The sequence below is a fragment of the Cebus imitator genome, unplaced genomic scaffold (genome assembly GCF_001604975.1).
Source record: "Cebus imitator isolate Cc_AM_T3 unplaced genomic scaffold, Cebus_imitator-1.0 Scaffold145, whole genome shotgun sequence".
In the NCBI taxonomy this organism is placed as follows: Eukaryota; Metazoa; Chordata; class Mammalia; order Primates; family Cebidae; genus Cebus; species Cebus imitator.
Genome location: NW_016107460.1, coordinates 2,528,134 through 2,548,221, shown reverse-complemented (window position 1 = coordinate 2,548,221; position 20,088 = coordinate 2,528,134). Strand labels below are relative to the sequence as shown.

General features: G+C 38.9%; 1 non-coding gene across 1 annotated transcript; it reads right to left on the bottom strand.

The window, feature by feature from the left end:
- Window positions 1-15,601: 15,601 nt before the first annotated feature.
- LOC119473289 lies at window positions 15,602-15,720 on the bottom strand. The gene has a single exon (XR_005202494.1). It is a non-coding gene; the product is annotated as a 5S ribosomal RNA (ribosomal RNA).
- Between the last annotated feature and the right edge of the window lie 4,368 nt (window positions 15,721-20,088).

The window sequence follows — 20,088 nt, the reverse complement described above, 5'->3', positions numbered from 1 at the left end:
CAGTCCTTCACTGCCTCCCTTGGCTGGGTGAGGGAGGTCCCTTTGCCCCATGTATCTCCCGGGTGAACTCTCACCCCACCCTGCTTTTTCTTGCTTTCCATGGGTCATGCCGACTGCCTAGTCAGTCCCAGTGAGATGAACTGGCTACCTCAGTTGGAAATGCAGAAATCACTTGCTTGTTGCATTTGTCTTGCTGGGAACTGCTGACCAGAGCTGTATGTATTCAACTGTCTCGGCCCCTCCCTGATTTTTTTTAAACAGTTTTGCTCTTGTTGTTGCCCAGGCTGGAGTGCAGTGGAGTGATCTCAGCTCATTGCAACCTCCGCCTCCCAGGTTCAAGCAATTCCCCTGCCTCAGCCTCCCAAGTAACTGGGATTACAGGTGCCCACCACCACCCCTGGCTAAATTTTATATTTCTTAGTAGAGATGGTTTTGTCATGTTGGCCAGACTGGTCTTGAGCTCCTGACCTCAGGTGATCCACCTGCCTCGGCCTCCCAAAGGGCTGGGATTACAGGCATGAGTCACCATGCCGGGCCTGTTACGTTAGTCTTTCAAATGTAGCCTGTGGAATTTAAATACAGTACCATAATATTATGAACCATTAAAAAATAGACTTCTTTAACAGTAAAAAGCTTTCTATACTTCCTCGTTTTCCTTTTTACATTTCTTTTCACTTCCTTTTCAGAGATTTATCCTAATTTCTTATATTTTATACTTGAAAGGGTTTTATTGATCCCTATATTATAATGAAAAGTATATGCATTTAAATTTTAATTTAAAAAATTTCTGTGACTTTAAGGTTCATACTTTTTTTCTTTCTGGACTAAGTTGTTATTATAATTATTATATTAAAACTAGTCAAAATATCATAAACATATTACATATACAGGTTGAGTATTTCTAATCCAAAAATAAAAAATCTGAAATGCTTCCAAATATGAAACTTTTATGGCATGAGAGCTGACATGATATTCAAAGGAAATATTCATTGGAGTATTTCAGGTTTCAGATTTTCAGATTGGCAATGCTTTACCAGTGAGCATAATGTAAATATTCTAAAATCCTTAAAATAAAAAATGTGAAACACTTCTGGTCCAAACCATCTCAGATAAGAATTATGTAGCCTATTTTTAAAAGAAAAAATTAAACATAGAAAATAAAATTTTATTAGAATCATATCTCTTAATAAGATGGAGATTCAAAACAATTATTTCAAGTATATTCATATACATTCCTCTGTGTTTATTAACTACAATGAGATGGTGTTCAGCATTGATTTTACTTCCATTTAGCATTTTTGTAAATAAAATTTCAAAGAAAATCCATGTAAGTAAATAGATGGAATAAAAGAAGTTTTATTATAGGAATGTCATTTGATTCTTTGAATTCCTTTTCAGTTATATGCCAAAAATCACAGTCAGCTGTTATCAAAATTATTTTTTATCATCTGTCATCTGACAACTTGATTTCATCCTCTTTTAGTTTAGCCGAAAGCAACAACAAATGGGAGAACACCAGACTTGTAAAAGTACTGTTACTTTCTCAATATCAAGCCAATAGACTGACTTTTCCTTTCATCTGTTCCCCAGGTACTTTTACACTGCCACTGTGAGAATATGCTGTGATGGGATTTTATAGGGGTGACAGCAGGGTAGGCTATACCAGCATTCTCAAAGAATCCCCAGCTCAGAAGGGCGTCGCTCTTAGTTTAATGCACTGCTCACACTGTCTTGAAATTCTGAATAATTTTGTAACAAATGGCCCCACATTTTCATTTTGTACTAGTTCCTGCAAATTATGTCACTGCTTCTGAGTGAGAAATCTACTTTTCTTTCATAGCACAGAAAGACTACTATGAGGTAGTAGGAAAGTGGTTTGGAACAGACACATTCCCAGGAAAAACACTTTTTACAAAAGAGTTCATGAGAAACTTGAGGTTCTGGAAATGGAGCTCTTTAAAACTCCTTAGAAAATCTACTCACAGCCACCAAGGGTTTGGGTACTCCATTTTGAAGACCACTGCTTTTCTTCTAGTAGGCTTGTTGTATGACTGCTGGGCCTGTTGGATTTTTACACTTCACTGATAAAATAGACTACAGTTTTCTTTTTTTTTTTTTTGAGAAGCAATTCTTTATTTTTTTTCCCATTTATTTATTTGATTGCATTTTAGGTTTTGGGGTACATGTGAAGAACATGCAAAATTGTTGCATAGGAACACACGTGGCAGTGTGATTTGCTGCCTTCCTCCCCATCACCTACACCTGGCATCTCTCCCCTTGCTATCTCTCCCCAGCTCCCCACCCCCCACCATCCCTCCCCTATTTCCCCCCAACTGACCCCAGTGTGTAGTGCTCCCCTCCCTGTGTCCATGTGTTCCCATGGTTCAACACCCACCTATGAGTGGGAACATGCAGTGTTTGATCTTCTGCTCTTCTGTCAGTTTGCTGAGAATGATGGCTTCCAGGTTCATCCATGTCCCTACAAAGGACAGAAACTCATCGTTTTTGATGGCTGCATAATATCACACAATTTGAAAATCACTCAATTTTTATAGATATTATTATCAATACAAATTATTACTAATATACTTTATGCTATGCAACAGAACTCAGTATGTATTTTAGTAAGAATATTTGTGGCGAATAAGTATTTCTGAAGGTGACATGTAGAGTCTTGATTAGAGAATTCAAAATTCTATGCTCATAAAAAAAAAGAGATCATGTCCTTTGTAGGGACATGGGTGGAGCTGGAAGCCTTTATCCTCAGCAAATTAATGGAGGAATAGAAAACCAAATACTGCATGTTCTCACTTATAAGTGGGAGTTGAAAGATAAGAACACATAGATACATGGGGGAGAACAACACACACGAGGGCCTGTCAGAGGGTTGGGGTGGGAGGAGGGAGAGCATCAGAAAGAACACCTAATGGATGCTGGGCTTAATACCTAGGTGATGGGATGATCTGTTCAGCAAACCACCATGGCACACGTTTCCCTGCATAACACCTGCACATCCTACACATGTACCCTTCAACTTAAAAATAAAAGCTGAAAATAAAATAAAACTCAAGTTAAAATGACAAGAGAATTCAAAATGCTAATTAGCTTTCCTGTGGTATAAATTAGTATGAATTTGTACCCAGTTATTACTCTTTTTGTACTGGAATATTTTGAATTACCACACAATGTCAGAGCAACCAACAGATGCCTGCTATATCAAAGCCTTCTGATTCCAATTTAATGCTCTTCTTTACACACTGTGCTAGTGATATGGAGAGCATACACCTCCCCAGGAGATCATAAGGGAAGAGGGACTGGGGAGCAGGAACAGAGCTGGACTGAGTAGACAGGTGGGGTCTCCCAGTTCTGGCAATCTTCTTGATTCACAGCATGCTGGCTTTTATTTCAGAATTTGTGTGTTTATATGATTTTAAAAATGATTAAGTTGGTTGATTCTTCTCTAGAGAAAGATATCATGTAATGAAGTATTTTTCTTTCTTACGACATATCCCAGAACAAATGCTTAACAACAGACAAAATGAAGTTAATGTACTCTGGCAATGAAGGGATAAAAAAGTACTATCTCTAGTAGTGCTGGGAAAAAGTGAAACAATTGGGTTGTACTAATTCTGAGACAGAAAGATAATAAAAATGACAGCTTCTGAAATGTAAGTAGAAAGTGAAATTAACACCATCTGTTTTTTTAATGCGCTGAATGCTTAATAAAGATTACTGTACTTGAAATGAGATGACTTGAGTTCTAATCTCAGATCTACAGTTTTATGAATCACAGAAATCGTCTCAGACATAATTTTTACTTCTGTAATATGGTACTATATACTGTCCGCCTGTCACTTATAGTAATGTTGTAAAACTCACAGGAGAAAAATTAACTTCCTCAACTCATTTCATGATTTTACTACTAAACATGTAACTGGTATGAATTAGCCAATATAAAATTCCATCTCCCTCCATTTTCTCTCTAGCATGTGAAGTATCCATGAGGCTTTTAAATTTATTTTTAGAATTTTATTTTGATTTATCTATAGTCTTTGGGTATACTTCTCTGTATGGCATTTTTAGTGGTTGTTCTAGGTACTATTCCTTCTTCCATCTTCCTGGACTATTTGTTTTTTAGGAGCAACCCTCAAATATATACCATAAAATGCTGCTGTCTCTGCTTGACTTATTCATTTTGGGAATGACATGATCCTGTCTCATGGTTCTGTGGCTCTCTAACCCATCTTTTATATTCTCTGTAACTTATCTTCAATAGTTCAGAATGGAATTTGTGATTTGTATTTTTGACTCTAGATATAGGGACAATTGTTAATAACCTATATACTCTAATCTGGAATAGAAATCCGATGGGAGATTAATAAACATCTGAAAGATTCTTAATGAAAAGCTTACATTAGGGGTAGCTACAAGAACTTCAACTATCTTTACCTCCAATGAACATCAAAGACTCTCTTGAATTAATATTAGCATAACGGATGTTAGAAAAGTTTTTCATTGATAAAATGAATGGCATTTAAAGTATGTGGATTGGTCAGAAATGTCAGGTAAGCACTATCAGAATCCAGCAGGCTCAGTACCCCAAACCTTTCAGAGAGCCAGCCATGGATCAGGATTCTAATCCATCTCATCTGTGACCACTCACCCAGGAATTTTCACACAGGAAAATCCTCGTAGATTTGTAATTGAAGTGAACCTTCCAGACAAAGTATTTATTGGGATGCCTAAAAAGACAGAGAGCTAGCACTTCACTGAGCCTACAAATAAATTGTGATTGGTTTGTGTGCCTGCTGGCTAAGAAAAGTCAATATGCATGTTAGAATTACATCTGAGATTTGCTGTCAGTGTATCATCCCCTGGTGCTGATACTGTGGGGAAGAAGACCTACAGACACTTCCTACCTCTAACTAGTAGGAGATAACTGATGTTTCGCAAATGGAACATAATAATTGTCAACTACCAATTTGTCTTGAGCCATTTGCAACCTCATGGCATATAGTATTGCCTACATCTTCCTTCCATGTTAGATTGGGGAAGTTCAGGCTCACTCCATGCTATGCTGAAGGCCAGGTTCAGATTCTATTCTCTTTGACTGCAAAAATTCTTTGATTTGTGTCTGAAGTGCAACTGGAGGCCCTGAGGCAGCTCATGTTTTTTCTTGAATAACCCAAAGTGTCAGCTCCTTGGAAGGAGTAATTCAGGGACTCATTTATGCCCATTATCATATGGGCTACCTTCCTCCAATGCCCTGAAAACACCTAGACCTTCTATAGTACATTAGGAGAGAACAGATGCATGGTGGAAGAGGAGACATCTATGAAAACAAATAGGTTTGTAAGAATTATCCCCAACAATTTCAGCATGATTGCATCTAAGTGTGTGTAGAAAATAGAGCAGAAATGACTTTTTCCATAATTTCCAGAAAAAAAATGTGACATAATTAGAGGTTTTCTCTTTGTTTTTTTTTGTCAAGACATTACTCTTCAAACCTTCTCACAGAGCCTACTTGGAGATCTAATCTAGTAAACTAAGAAAGGAACACTCTTGTTCTAAACACTAACCAGAGCCAAAAACATTGAGCTGGAAGTATTTTGAGCTGTTGGAAGCCCCTTTTTAAAATGAAATGTTAGCAGGGACTTTAGTATAAAAAATGGATGTCTGAAATGATCAGGTTACTCAGTATAATTATTCATCGTTGCTTCCAGAGCCTCTAAGCTCTTCCAAAAAGCCACTGCTTAGAAGTCAGAGGCATTCTCATGTGGCCTCTTTCTGCCATAGATTAAAATTTGCAAGGCTCTTTGAATTCAAACTCCCATTCTTTGGAGTTTGTGTCAAATCATAGTTCTGTGGGAGTTTCCCTGTTTGTTGTCAGAATAGCACTGTCTGGCTGCCAGTGAACCAGTGTGGGTCAGGCCAGTTGAAGACACAGAGGGCCTTCAGGTTCTCCAAATTAGGCAGCCCAGTAGTGCCGTATTGGCAGCTGAAGGGGATGCAAGAGTGTCAAGTGAACATACGTTTAGGCAATGGCAAACAAAATAGCGATACTCTGTTTTAGAGCTATACCATATCCTCTAGTAAGCCCTAGAAATACCATATGGTCCATGGATAAGGCCTTCTTGCTGTAGAAGATGGCAGTGATGGAGAACTGCTTTGAGTTCAAGTGCATTGAGATTTTCTCACTTGTGTCTTGGCCCGGGTTGGCCTAAAGCATGAATAGCTTACCCTCCTGTGTGATTTGAGTAGTATCAGGAAGTCTTATCTGCTTGTATTCACTCAGCCAGTGCCTGGAAGTCCACCACTGGAGATTAGTTTATCCCTGATTAAGTATGAAGCATGCAGTACAGTGTTTAGTATCTAGCAGGCACCCAGTGCTTCACTGCAATTGTTATTATAAACATGATCATCTCTGTTGGTAGATCTTAATCAAGAATATTTGGAGGTGCATGGGAGGACTTTTTGGTTATCACAATGCAGAAGGATGTGGTGTGGAAAACGGGGAGAAGAGAGGCAGGCAGCGTTACTAAATAGCTTGCAGAGGGAGGGATTGTCTTATATAAGGATGAATTTTTCTGCTGCAAGCTCCAAACTTTTCTTTTATAATGTATATTACATGCAGAAAAAAATCAGATTTATCACCATCATCTTAGTGTACATTTATCTGATTTGTCTTCTTGACAATCTAAGAAACCTGTGTACCACGCAAAACCTGTATGTCTGTGTGAGTAGGGAAAATGTCAAAACCCAACCTGGCCTAATTTATGAACACAAACATATTCGGGGCAGGTGGGGAGCAGGTGAAAATTGAATTAAGTCAGCGTGTCTTTTGCAAAATCAGATTTTCTGTTTTTTTCTGAACCACCAGTCCCTCACACATGTTTGTATGGAGATACAACTTCAGGATATTGAAAAATAAACAGAAACATAGAATCTGGCTGATGTTTAAAAGAAGGCAGGGTAACCCTGGGAGATCTTAGGTTGACTCTGACTTCAACATGAGAAGGTAAAAGGTGGCAGGCAGGCCACTTGATGAAACGGGCATTCCAGGGTATAGAAACCAGATGGAAGTTTATCCTGCTCCGTCGCTGAACTCATTATAGCAGCTACAATGGCATTCATTGAGCCCATCCCCAGCAATCGCATTGATTTGCTCTGCCTAGTGGGCCGCGAAGAAGCCCACGTGCCTCACAGACAATGCTTCCCTTCCTATGCGTGGCATTTCCTGAGGAGCGCAGAGAATGCTCCCTTTGTTCTTCTCCAGGATTTTTATTAGCACCTGCCCAGGTCGGTGCCTCTCACTGCACCTGTAAGTTAGTGATCTCGGTGTAAGTCATGTCCCCTGAGATTGTGATGACAGGAGAGTTCAGGTGAACCACAGCCTCTCCCTGGAGCACTGACAATAGCAGATCTTGAGAACTAACCTGTACTACTCTCCTCTCAAAGGCCCCTTGTGATTGCTTAAACATAAATATGTGGAAAAAAAATCCTAATAAGATATAACTGGGAAATAACATTAGCAGCCTTCTATAATGAGCATGCTGTAATCAGCCATAAGCAGAGGAACTGGTGTGTTATCAGGAATTAGAAGATATTTAAAATAGGCTGCTGGGTCAAAGGCACTCAAGACTGTGGGGAATCAATAAGCGTTTTCAAAACCCGTGAAAGTCAAGGGCTTTTTCAGTGTGACATTTTCTGAGCTTAGATCCAGAATGTTCTATCATTAGAATCATGTCATAATTGCCTAATAATTTCTGTAAAAATAAGTGTATACTCTGATTATAATTGCTACTATGTGAGGGCTGAACTCTGCACTGATAACACTCTAAAATCTAACTCTAAATTATAGCCTCACTTAAAAGGTAAAAGACACACCAGTTATCATTGAGGAGACTAAAACTCCCTCTGCAATCCGGGTCCCTCCCTGGCAATGTGGTTCCTAGCACTCTTAGAAGCAATGTCTACTTCCTCTATCACGTCCTTACTCTTACCCTTGCTCCTACTCACTTCCTGCCCTGCACATATGCGATGGCATCCTGACGAAAAGGAACGTAGTCCCTTATCCAGTGACTATTCCAGGTGTGGACTCTGGTTGAAGGAAGAAAAGAGGTGGGTTTTATTTCTAAGGACAAGATCTTGAAGCAGTGAGGTCTTCCAGCAGAAAAGTCAAAGGCCCCTCCCCCACTGCAACTGAGTCCTGAGCACGGTATTAGCCTCATGGCCATCGATGCAAAGACTGCTGAAAGGGTGGAATGGTTGTTCTAGAGCAGAGAGGTAATGGTATAATAAATAATCCAATAGCTAAATAAGATGCATTCCTCCCTCCTTTCTGTTTCTTTTAATATGCATTTAAACTGCCAAGCACTGTATTAGATTCTAGAAATGCAAGACTGAGAAAGTCACATTCTTAGGTAGGGAGGAACTTCTGCCCGTCAGAAACCACAAGTATGTAAAAAATAACCATACTATGGTGAGATTTAGGTTGATACACAGCTAGGAGGTCATTTTTATCCATAATCGTTAGTATCAGGAAAGGACCACCGGAAGAGAACTTAAAAGGTGATCAACGTTTGGTGATAAATAGGAAGAAAGGTTGGATTAAAACTTTATTCTGAAAACCTACCCACAACAATGAAAAATAAATATGTATCTCTCTCTCTTTTTTTTTTTTTTTTTTTTTTTTGAGATAGAGTTTCACTCTTGTCACCCAGGCTGGAGTGTAATGGCACGATCTCAGCTCACTAAAACCTCTGCCTCCTGGGTTCAAGCAATTTTCCTGTCTCAGCCTCCCAAGTAGCTGGGATTACAGATGCCCACCACCGGGCCTGGCTAATTTTCTTTTTTTAAAAAATTTTTAGTAGAGATGTGGTTTCACCATGTTGGGCAGGCTAGTCTCGAAGTCCTGACCTCAGGTGATGCACCTACCTCGGCCTCCCAATAAGCTGGGATTACAGGCATGAGTCACCGTGCCTGGCTGTATTTCTTATATTTAACAAAAATTTGGTAAAGATTGCGTGTATACACAAATTCAAATCATGGACAGAGATAAAACAAGGGTTGATCTTGGAGGTGGTTTGAATATTTTCCTTCAAATTGTATGATGACCCTGCATGTTGTCTTTCACTGCATCTTTGACTTTCTCATCTCATGATGCAAAATGGCTCAGTTTGTAGAAATAGTGGAGGTCCTAATCAATGTTTTCCAAATCTTTTCTTAATTTTGTGGTACTGAAGGCATTTTCTTTTGGAACCTCCCTGATCTGTTTATATAAAAAATCAACTGCAACGTAACTAGAAGTCTAGCCACTGCATATGTAGCCGTTTCATCAATCCACATTTGTTCAGCTCAGTACCTTACTATCTCCTCTGCCTTATCTTAAGTCCTGGGAATCCCAGAGGTCCTATAAGAGCAAATCAGACAATTCTCGCCTCCTACAGCACTTAAGCTTCCTTCTCTCTAAGTCCTTGCCACTCCTACGTTGCCTTAGAAATAGTGGAGGTCCTAATCAATGTTTTCCAAATATTTTCTTAATTTTGTTGATAATTTGTTGATAATTCTCACCCACTGTCTCTGGTTATTTTGGTTTGTACTTAAATTTTTTTTCTCTACACTTATTTAAGTGAAATCTTGTGAGGGAAAGGAGACAATTACATGAGGTTGGTTTACCACGTTTAATCAGGAGCCTCTGCAGATTTGGATGTGGACAAGATCACACTTATAGCAATGTGCAGCAGAAATAGGGAAGGCAGAACCAAGGCAGAGGGAGCTCCCCCTGCTCCTGTTCACAGTGATCTGCTGGAGTGCACAGGCTGCATTAAATGCCTCTGCATTTTCCCGTCTGGTCATTTTTCAACTCGCTTCAGCCTGGCTTCTGCCTCCATCAGTCCAGTTGAATCTGCCATGGCTGAGTGTACCAGTAACTTCCTGGTTGCTCAACAGAGTAGACACCTATTAGTTTTCATCTCAATTGGCTCAATGTCCACCTTTTCTTTGAGTTCTCCCTCCTTTGGGTTTTTGTGCTTTCTCTCCACTTTCCTTTTAGTTGTTGTTGTTGAATCTTTCACACCCCGCCCTCTGTATCTTTTTCTATTGCTAAATGTTGACGTGATCTAATGTTCTACCTTTTGCCACCTTATATTACACTCTTCATTCTCCTTTAATTTCAGCCCATTTTCCTTTCCTGGTGTAGAGATTGATTTTGAATACACACACACACACACACACACACACATACACTTCTACCAAAACATCTTTTTGATTTTCCACAGACACATTAAACTCAGTACGTTCAAAGCTAAAAACTAAGCTTATTTCCTCACCCGATTTGCTTCTCCTTTATTCTCCGTTATCATAAGTGACCTCCCCATCCTCTGTGCTTTCCATTCTCTCATCCCTCACAGATGATCATTCATTAAATGTTGTTGCTTTTTCCTCCCTAAATCTCTCAAACATTTTTCTCTCTTCTTTAATCCTAAGGGCGAGGCCCTTAGTTCAGGTCCATATCACACTCCTACCTAATTCATGTGACAGACCTAACTTACTTAACTGCCTTCGTTCTACCTCCACTCCAATAATTTCTCTATAGTTCATAATGCCACAAAAGTTTTATGAAACATGTCTAATCACATCACTCTTGCTTTGTCTTAGTTATCTAAAACAACTTGTTATACATAAAAAATTCTCAAAGCTTAGTCACTTAATACAATAAGAAACATTTACTAATCTCATTGTTTCTTTGCCTCAGAACTTTGGGCATTGATTAGCTGGGTATTTCTGGCTGAAGGTCTTTTATTAGATTGCAGTGAAGGTGTCACATGGGGCTGCAGTCATCTAACGGCTTGAATGGAGCTGGAAGATCTGCTTCTAAGATGGCTCATTCCTATAGTTGGCGACTTGATGCTGGCTATTGGCAGGAGGACTTTGTACCTTACCACATGGTCCTCTCTTAGGCTGCTTGAGTGTTCTCACAGCATGACACTGGCTTTCTCTGCAGCGAGTGATCCAGGAGAGAGCCATGCCAAAGCCAATCTTTTGATGACCAAGCCTCAGAAGGAATACTATGCAGCCATAAAAAAACGATGAGTTCATGTCCTTTGTAGGGACATGGATGAACCTGGAAACCATCATTCTCAGCAAACTGACACAAGAACAGAAAATCAAACACTGCATGTTCTCACTCATAGGTGGGTGTTGAACAATGAGAACATGTGGACACAGGGAGGGGAGCATCACACACTGGGGTCTGTCGGGGGAAATAGAGGAGGGACAGCGGGGCGTGGGGAGTTGGGGAGAGATAGCATGGGGAGAAATGCCAGATACAGGTGACGGGGAGGAAGGCAGCAAATCACACTGCCATGTGTGTACCTATGCAACAATATTGCATGTTCTTCACATGTACCCCAAAACCTAAAGTGCAATTAAAAAAAAGAAGTCACATAGCATTGCTTTGTGCCACCTTCTGTTCATTAGAAGTGAGTCATTAAGTTTGGTTCATATTCAAGGGTTGGGGAATTAGGAACCACATTTGGAAGACTGTGAAAAAAATTCATGAGCATATTTTAAGACCATCCCAGATTCTAGAAATCTCTCAATGCCTTTTGCAATATTTCTACCACTTTCTTTATATTCTTATCCTTCAGCTCTGCAAAACTACTCAGAGTTATACAAACTCTCTATGATTTTTTTCTGTGCCTATGCTTTGGGCATACCATTCCCTTTGCTGGGAATATCTTTTTTACTTCTTTACCAAGCTAACTTCTATTTATCCTTCAAAATTGTAACATAAACATAAACCCAGGCATAAATATTATGAAATATTTCCTGATTCTGTACCCCAACTACTTGTCTTCTACCAATTAGATTTAATAGAGAGCACAACCTTTTTTTCTACTTGTTTATTTCTTTTTATCCAGATCTATGATGTTGGGCTAGTATCTTCTATCTCTATATCCCCACTGCTTAGCACAGTTTCTGCCACATTCTAGATGCTGAGGATTTGTAAAACAAAGGTGTGAGTTCATTAATATTAGTGCCTATGATCCACAAAAGCTCCACAAATGAGCAAAATAAATTACTAAGGACTTTAACCAAGTCAGCGACAGTAGGTATGAGAGAGGAAGAATTCAAGAAAAATGCAGTGACTGGATCCAGGAAAGAGAGAGAGAAGAAGGAATCAAGATAATTCAGTGGTGTCTAATTGAGCTATTAAATTAATTAAGAGAAAATAAGAGTCAATTACAGGGGAGAGAGAATCATGAATTCAGTTCTGAAGATGCAGGTTTTAGAACGTGTGATTCTTCTATAGAACTGTCTCAGAGACCTTAGAAAAAGGGTCTGAAAGTCAGGAGAAAGATTACACCTGAGATAAAGGTGAGAGACGCTGTCTATACTTCGTTACTTTCATTGTCCTATATATAGAAAGGACCATAAGAGGTGGGAAAATATTGTCAAGGAGAGAGAGAGAATAAATTTCCTTCCCTAAGGTTATAAGGGTAGAGCAGAAGCTGATAGAGTTGACTATTGCCTCCCCATCCCCATGATGGGTCACTCATGCCAGACATTCTGGCCAACTCCAGGCACCCTCCTCCCTAGCATTGTTCATAAACTACTGTGGCAAAGTGCCAGCCACTCCCTACTCTAATGTAGTGCGTACTACAGATGGTTACAATTTTCAACAGCTATGTCTATGTGCTGAAGCTCAATTCAATTTTATTCATAATTCTGCAGCACCGTTTAGAATTGTTGTTTATAAACTAATCAGGATGTTGGCTTGCCTAGTATTCTTCATGCATCTTAAGTTATGTATTATTGATCTAAAAATTAAAATGTTAGTTTTGTGAACCTGAAAAATAAAACTATTCTCCAGAAGTAATTGGAGTTACTTTATCTATAAGGAATAACCTCTTCAATTAGCATAATGATAGGTAAGAGAGAGGAATGGGTTTCCAAGTTATGCATTTTTCAAAATTAGTCTTTTTCAGCCATCATCTCATGAATAATCAGGGTAATTTGCAAGCCAATTTTAGGAGAAAATAACTTTTTAACACAATTCATTTTTTTCCACCAATATTTTTTTCCAAACCTTGTTTGTTTTTTAAATTTGGAATGCATTTGAGAAAGTTTTCAGATTCTGTTTCCCTCTGAAGAGCCTCTCTGCAGAACCTCTAGGAGATCAGCCTTTGAGTCATCTCAGCAGTTGTAAGAGGAGCAGCTGTGTAAGCCCAAATGAGTCATATCAAAGCATTTTGGTCATTTTATTAGCAATTCGCTCTTTCAAGAGCTAGGACAAGAGGTTAGAATAGATTATGTTGCTTTCAATGTATGCTTCTTCTGCCATTACTTCTCACCTGCCAGTAGAGATGGCTGAAAGCAGACGGCAGCCAGAAGTTTGTCTCCAGCTTCATGTGGAGCATTTCTGCTACACAGGGGCTTTAGGCAAACAGGAGTGTTTATGTCTAAGTCTCTGTCTGACCTCCTCAGTCCATGCCTCGTGGAAGAAGCAGCTTTGCAGTGTATATCCCAGTGAGTTATGTGTGCTCATAAAAACATACTGCAATTCACAAAGCTATCAACTCTTAGTCATGAAACAAAAACACCTGTCAAAAGAGTTTTATTTTAACTTGTTAATGACACCACAAATAGACAGAGGACAATGTCATCATTTCAGGGGACAGTTTTACACAGCAGGCCTCTTCCAGAGGATTCAGGATACTGCAGGCTGCTTCTGGTCACTAATTAGAGAAGCTCCTTTGTGGACACCATAAATCAGTTGTCACCAGAGTACTCTATGCAGGGAAGCTTTGCATCTGTTAACACAGAGGCCAAACTCTATGGCTATTACCACTGGCCATTACCAGTTCCTGGGAATGGCTCATTACTTGGCAGATAACTTTATATTTTCCTCATTGTCCTGAGATGATAGAATGGCTTATTAGCTACCATTTTGCCTGTTGCACTCACAGACACACCCTCCAGTGTTCAAGATCCTGGGATAAGTTTGGAGAGCAATTCACACACATAAAAATATCATCTATTATTGCACCAAATCCCTGAACTCCTTTTGAGAAGTATGGAGTGAGATTTGGGATTTTCAGGCAAATTCTACCTCATTTAGCAGGCCTCACCCAACGTAACAACCCAGCAGAGCCTACTGAACTCAATGTTGGGCCTCTTCTGCTAGGTGAAGACATTCAGCTCTGTTTATAGCTTTCTCTCTCTCTTTCTCTTTTTTTTTTTTTTTTTTGAGACAGAATCTTGCTCTGTTGTCCAAACTGGAGTGCAGTGGCATGATCTCATCTCACTGCAACCTCTGCCTCCTGGGTTCAAGCAATTCTTCTGCCTCAGCCTCCTGAGTAGCTGGGACTACAGGCATGTGCTATACAGGCTAATTTTTGTATGTTTTAGGAGAGATGGAGTTTTGCTATGTTGGCCAGGCTGGTTTTAAACTTCTGACCTCAAGTGATCCACCCACCTCGGCCTCCAAAGTGCTGGGATTACAACATGAGCCACCACACCTGGCCACAGCTTCTCTTTTTTGGGGACCATTTCCCAGCAGGAATGTCAGCAATGGACATGGGATAAGGCACTGTTATGGGCTGAATTGTGTCCCCCCAAAATTCACATGCTTGAAGCCCAGACTCCAAGTGCCTCAGAATGTGACTACATTTGGAAATAGAATTTTTAAAGAGGTGATTAAGTTCAAGCCAGGTCATCAGAGTTCTAATCCTATACGACTCGTGTCCTTGTAAGAAGAGGGGATTAAGGCACAGGATTTAAATATTTTCCATTCAAAGTTAACGTATAGTAACAGCAATATGATTGGTTATAAGCAGTGTTTTTTTGGGGAGGAAAGGTATATTTAACATTCCACATTAAGGATGTAATAGTCAAGGGGTCTTTTATCTCAGTTAAGAAGTTTTTTTTATCTCAGATACAATCTGATCTAGACAGAAACAAGAAAATAAGAAAGGAAGTTAATCCATAACAAAAGGTCAGCAACTAAGAGGTCATGCTCCATGACTTGGTCTTCAAAATAAACCTCACTTAGGGCCTAACAACTTTTAGAAGCCCTAAGTAGACAAACAATCCACTTTCCTTCACATTTCCCCCTTTTATTCAAGATCTTTTGAAGAAACATTGCAGAAAAATCATTTTGTTAGAGAGCAGTGAAGTCCTGCATCCATAGGAGGGCTTATTCCTACAGAGTCATGTCCAGTGAAGGACGGAAATGTTTAATTTGTAAGATGGAAATGTATAAGGTGGAATTACAAGGGAACAGAAGGAAAGTAACTCGGTCTGGTTCAGGTCACATGACCATATTTTCAACAAAAGACACCTTTCTGAGCAATCAATATTCTATTTTTAGTCATGGATCATAGGCAAACTGAAATACAAATCATGAGTAACTTGATAACTAGGAAAATGACAATTGTGCTTATGATTATGATAGTAACTACTTGAAGAATAGGATGAAATAGAGAACTTAGCACCAAGGGTAACCAACTAAACAAACCACTTAGAGGATCAGTTTTTCTCACGTAACCCTTTAGACTTTCTTGTTTTTCTTTCCTTTTAATTTTTTTTTTTTTTAAGCCTATAGCACCCAGTGTTCCGAGGCAGTCTCCCATCCAAGTACTAACCAGGCCTGACCCTGCTTAGCTTCCGAGATCAGATGAGATCGGGCGCGTTCAGGGTGGTATGGCCATAGACTTCTTTTTCTTTTTAATTTTTTTTTTTTTTATGTTTTTCTTTCTAATCAAGTCTCCACTTCCCCAGAGGTGTTAATATAAGTACAATAGGTGCTGTGTGCCACTCCACAGACTCCACCTTTTCCAGCCAATAAATAGTCAGAGGCAATTCTGTTATTTAGTACTACCTGGGCTAAGGAATCCAAAGGGTTTTGTTGAGTTGTAGTGCTTTATGCAGTGTCTTCAGCTTTCTGACCAATAGTGGTTGATAGGTTTGGATTCAGATCTTTAATATAAACTCCAGCATTTGAGATTAGTCCCAAAATGCTTTTCTCTGAGCTACCATCATATCCTGCTAACATAGTCCTGTTAGCTCTAAATGGAGGGAGAAGGGAGTTCATCTACATTCCTACGTAAGGATATGGGAGTTACAAAATGACCTAACGAACATACACCCTCTATTTACCAACTATTCAGGCAATGATGTGCCCAACCTTGGGTAGGCAAATCAGCCCTGATGCCACATACAAATGCATAACCTGGGGAAACACAAGTAATTCCTCGGGGAGTATGTTCATTAATGTCCTCATTAACAGGAAGGGTAGAGATCATCAGATCAAATAAAAAATTTCATTTTTTGCATATTTGCCAGAAGCCACCTGCATGATATGAAATGAAAGAGAGATGTTGGCAGAGCAGGTATTCATTTTTACAGCAGCGCATTTCTTTTCTTTCTTTTTTGAGATGGAGTCTTGCTCCATTGCCCAGGCTGGAGTGCAGTGGCGTGATCTCGGCTCACTGCAACCTCTGCCTCCCAGGTTCAAGCAATTCTCCAGCCTCAGCCTCCCAAGTAGCTGAGATTATAGGTGCGTGCCACCATGCCTGACTAATTTTTGTATTTTTTAGTAGATATGGGGTTTCACCATGTTGGCCAGGCCGGTCTTGAACTCCTGGCCTCAGGTGATCCACCACCTGGGCCTCCCAAAGTGCTGGGATTACAGGTGTGAGCCACCATGCCGGGCCAGCAATGCATTTCTTAATCCAAAATGGCATGGAACGGGGAGAACCAGAGACAAATCCCTTCTGAGTAGGTTTGATAGATAGTTTTAGATAAGGTATAGAAGCATCAGTTTTTGTGGAAAATTGAGATTTGGAAAGTTAGTCCAGAGAGAGATGAATCTAAATATGTAATGGCATTAGCTGTATCTGAAAAATTAGTGACACATTTTTCTAATGACATATATTGGTCATGAATAGATCCAGGAATCATATGGCAGATCCAACAGTTTGGTTTCCTCCAGTAGCAACAATTTGGGAAAGTTTAATCAAAGTATTATCAGGCCATTCCATGCATTGAGACAAAGGAATAACCACAAGGAAAAAAATAAAATCCATTCTTTTCTAGTTGAACTACGCTGCTAAGTACTAAAACAATAATTATCTCAACAGATTAGAATGGGCAACTTCCTATGTTACATAAAATAATAACAATTAACAAAATTTCTGAAGCAATGATAACATTGCTAGTAGATAAGTGTAAGTGTTCATTTAGATACAGGCCTGGTCTGGCATCTTTGGAGTGTTGTCTACCTCAGATGTCTTTTTTTTTCTTAGCCTGGCATCAGTGTTAGTCAAAGATCACCTTCCAGTCCATTCATGAGGCTCAGCATTCCTTAAATGAGAAATGTGGATCCACGAATCTGTGCTTTCTAACTTTGCAGCAAAGGGTTAGTAAGAAGTGTATGATAGGAACCTTTCCACTTCTATTGAAGGGAATTCTTTAGAAGACGTCATTTCCAGTAGACAAAATATTTTGGCTGAAGTCCATGGGTTTAAGGTTCATTGATTTTTGGAGAGTTCACTATAAAAATAATCTTTTGCTAAATTGTATTTTTTTACTTGGTTGTTTCATAAGACCATTATGGCATTATAATGTATCTCCTTTTATTTATGAATTCATAGCTTACCAGGGATAGTTTCATAAATCTATCTGTTATCTCAATTGGAGAAAACTGATGTCTACTAAAAGGGATAGGTCTTAAGCAAAACCAGTGAATGAAATTTTAGCCAAGGAATTTTAAAAGGCTTAATTTATTTTGCCAATTGAGTTTTGATTATTCTGTTTGTGCATTCTTCTAACCTGGATGACAGGGTGATTTGCACCATTCAAATGTTGAAGAATTGGCCAAATATTACGTATTGATTGGACAATTCATCCAGTGAAATGAGTACCTCTGTCACTGTGAAGTTCTAGAAGGGCTCCCCAAGTCAGAAAATTTTTTTTTCCAGGAGAATTTTACTTAACACTGAGGCTGTTGCTCTTCTGCTTAGAAATGCTTCTACCCAATGAGAAAACTAGGACATATTTTTACCTTTGTGATGGATATAGCTGAATAAAATCACTAGAACATATTTTTATCCTTGTGATGGGTATAGCTGAATAAAATACAATGACCACACTTCAAAGGGGACTTCAGGTAAAGGAAAACGTCCTTGATAACACTGTATAGATTTCCCCAGATTATATTTTGGGCAGATATAGCAGCAGCTATAGGTCTTATGAGCTACAGTCATTATCATTATTTCTTCAGCAGCTTTTCAGTTGCTTCAGAGGTTTCCAATAATACTGTTTTACCCAAGAAACCACTGTATAAAGGCTCTAGTGAGTTAAATCATGTACATACATTAAAAATGATTACTGCAATTTAGTAGGAATTATAGGGAAGTCATTTGGCCAATAATATATTTCATCCATGGGGGGAGTATATTTTCCTTTTGTTTTCTAATGTTATTAGAGCTCTGGATTGTGGGGCTTCTTGAAAAGTTAATATAAATTGCTTTTCTTGCCTGGAGATATTTAGAGCAGCCCTCTTTGCTACCTAGCTGATGTCCTTTGTTTTCTGGTATATCAGATTTGGAATTACATGGCATTTTAATAATTTCTGGTGATTTTGGTAATAATATAGCTTCTAATTATTGCAAGATAAAGTGTCCATTTTTAATGGACTGATCAGAAGCGGTCAGGAATCCTCTTTGTTTCCATAGCATTCCAAAGTCACAAGCTACTTCAAGGCATATTGACTGTCTGTGTGAAAATTAGCAGTGACTCCTTTTGCCAATTGACAAGCTCTAATTAATGCTATCAATCCTGCTTGTAGAACTGATGTTGCTTTTGGAAGATAAGCACTTTCTATTTCTTCAGCACTATAGGACACTATAGCATAATTTAATGATAAATTTCAGATTCATCCTTAAAGTAAGATTCACCTGTAAACTACACAACTAGCAGGTGTTAGTAAGGGGAATTTCTCAGAGGTCCATCCTAGGAGAGAAAAGCTGACTAGGTAAGGTCACACAATCATGTGGCATTTCATCTGAAAGTACCAGCAGAAGAGTAACAGGATTTAGATTATGGCACTTAGAGACTGTAATATGACGTACAAATAGAAGTAGGACTTCAGAAGAGTCCAGCCTGGTAACTGAATAATACTAAGGATGGTGTAAATTTAGAAGTGCTTCCAAAATATGTGGAACAGAGACAATGAGGGGAGATCCTATCATTATTTATTCAGTTGATTTTACCAGCAGGGGTTGGTCTCTGTTATCACTCTTACGGAAGGTAGTCCTCCAGCCACTGCATTCAATTGCTGGCTATAGTATCCTACAGGTCGATTTTGACCCTCAGACCCCCATGTTTTAGGGTCAGAATGCTTAGAGCAAGTCCTTAATTTTATATACAAAGAGTGCAAACAGAATATTACAATTTGAATGTCCTAAGGCCAGGACATCTATAAGATCCCTTTTAATTGCTTCTAATGTTAACTGATCTTCTTCCGTCCATTCCAGAGAGTCTAGCTTGTCTTGTTTTAAAAGAGTGTATAAAGGCTGATATTTTAAAGAAAAGTTCAGAATTTAATTTCTGCTATTCCCTACCAGCCCTAGAGATCTTCCTAGTTGTTGGCAGTTTTGAGGATGCGAAAGGCCAATATTCCTTTTACTCTACCTAGACTAAGGAAAAGGTTTTTCTTTCATATTAGGTGACCTAAATATTTTACCTGATTTTTGACAAAACTAAAGGTTTTTTTTGAATTTTTTTTTTAAGGCAATTGTTGTAACAAGTGAATCTCTTATAGAGGTTTGCTTACCTTCTGGACAGAAAAAGTAGATCATCTACATATTATATTCAAGTGGATTTATTTTTAGAAAACTCAACATTTAAGAGATCTGCCTTTAATATTTATGAGAAATGAGTTAGACTCTCAGTATATCCCTGAAGCATATTCATCCATGAATATTGTCTGTCTTCTGAAGTGAAGGTGAAGTGGAACTGGCTATCCTTATAATCAGGAATGCTAAAGAGAGCATTGCACAAATCTATCATGGTAAAGGA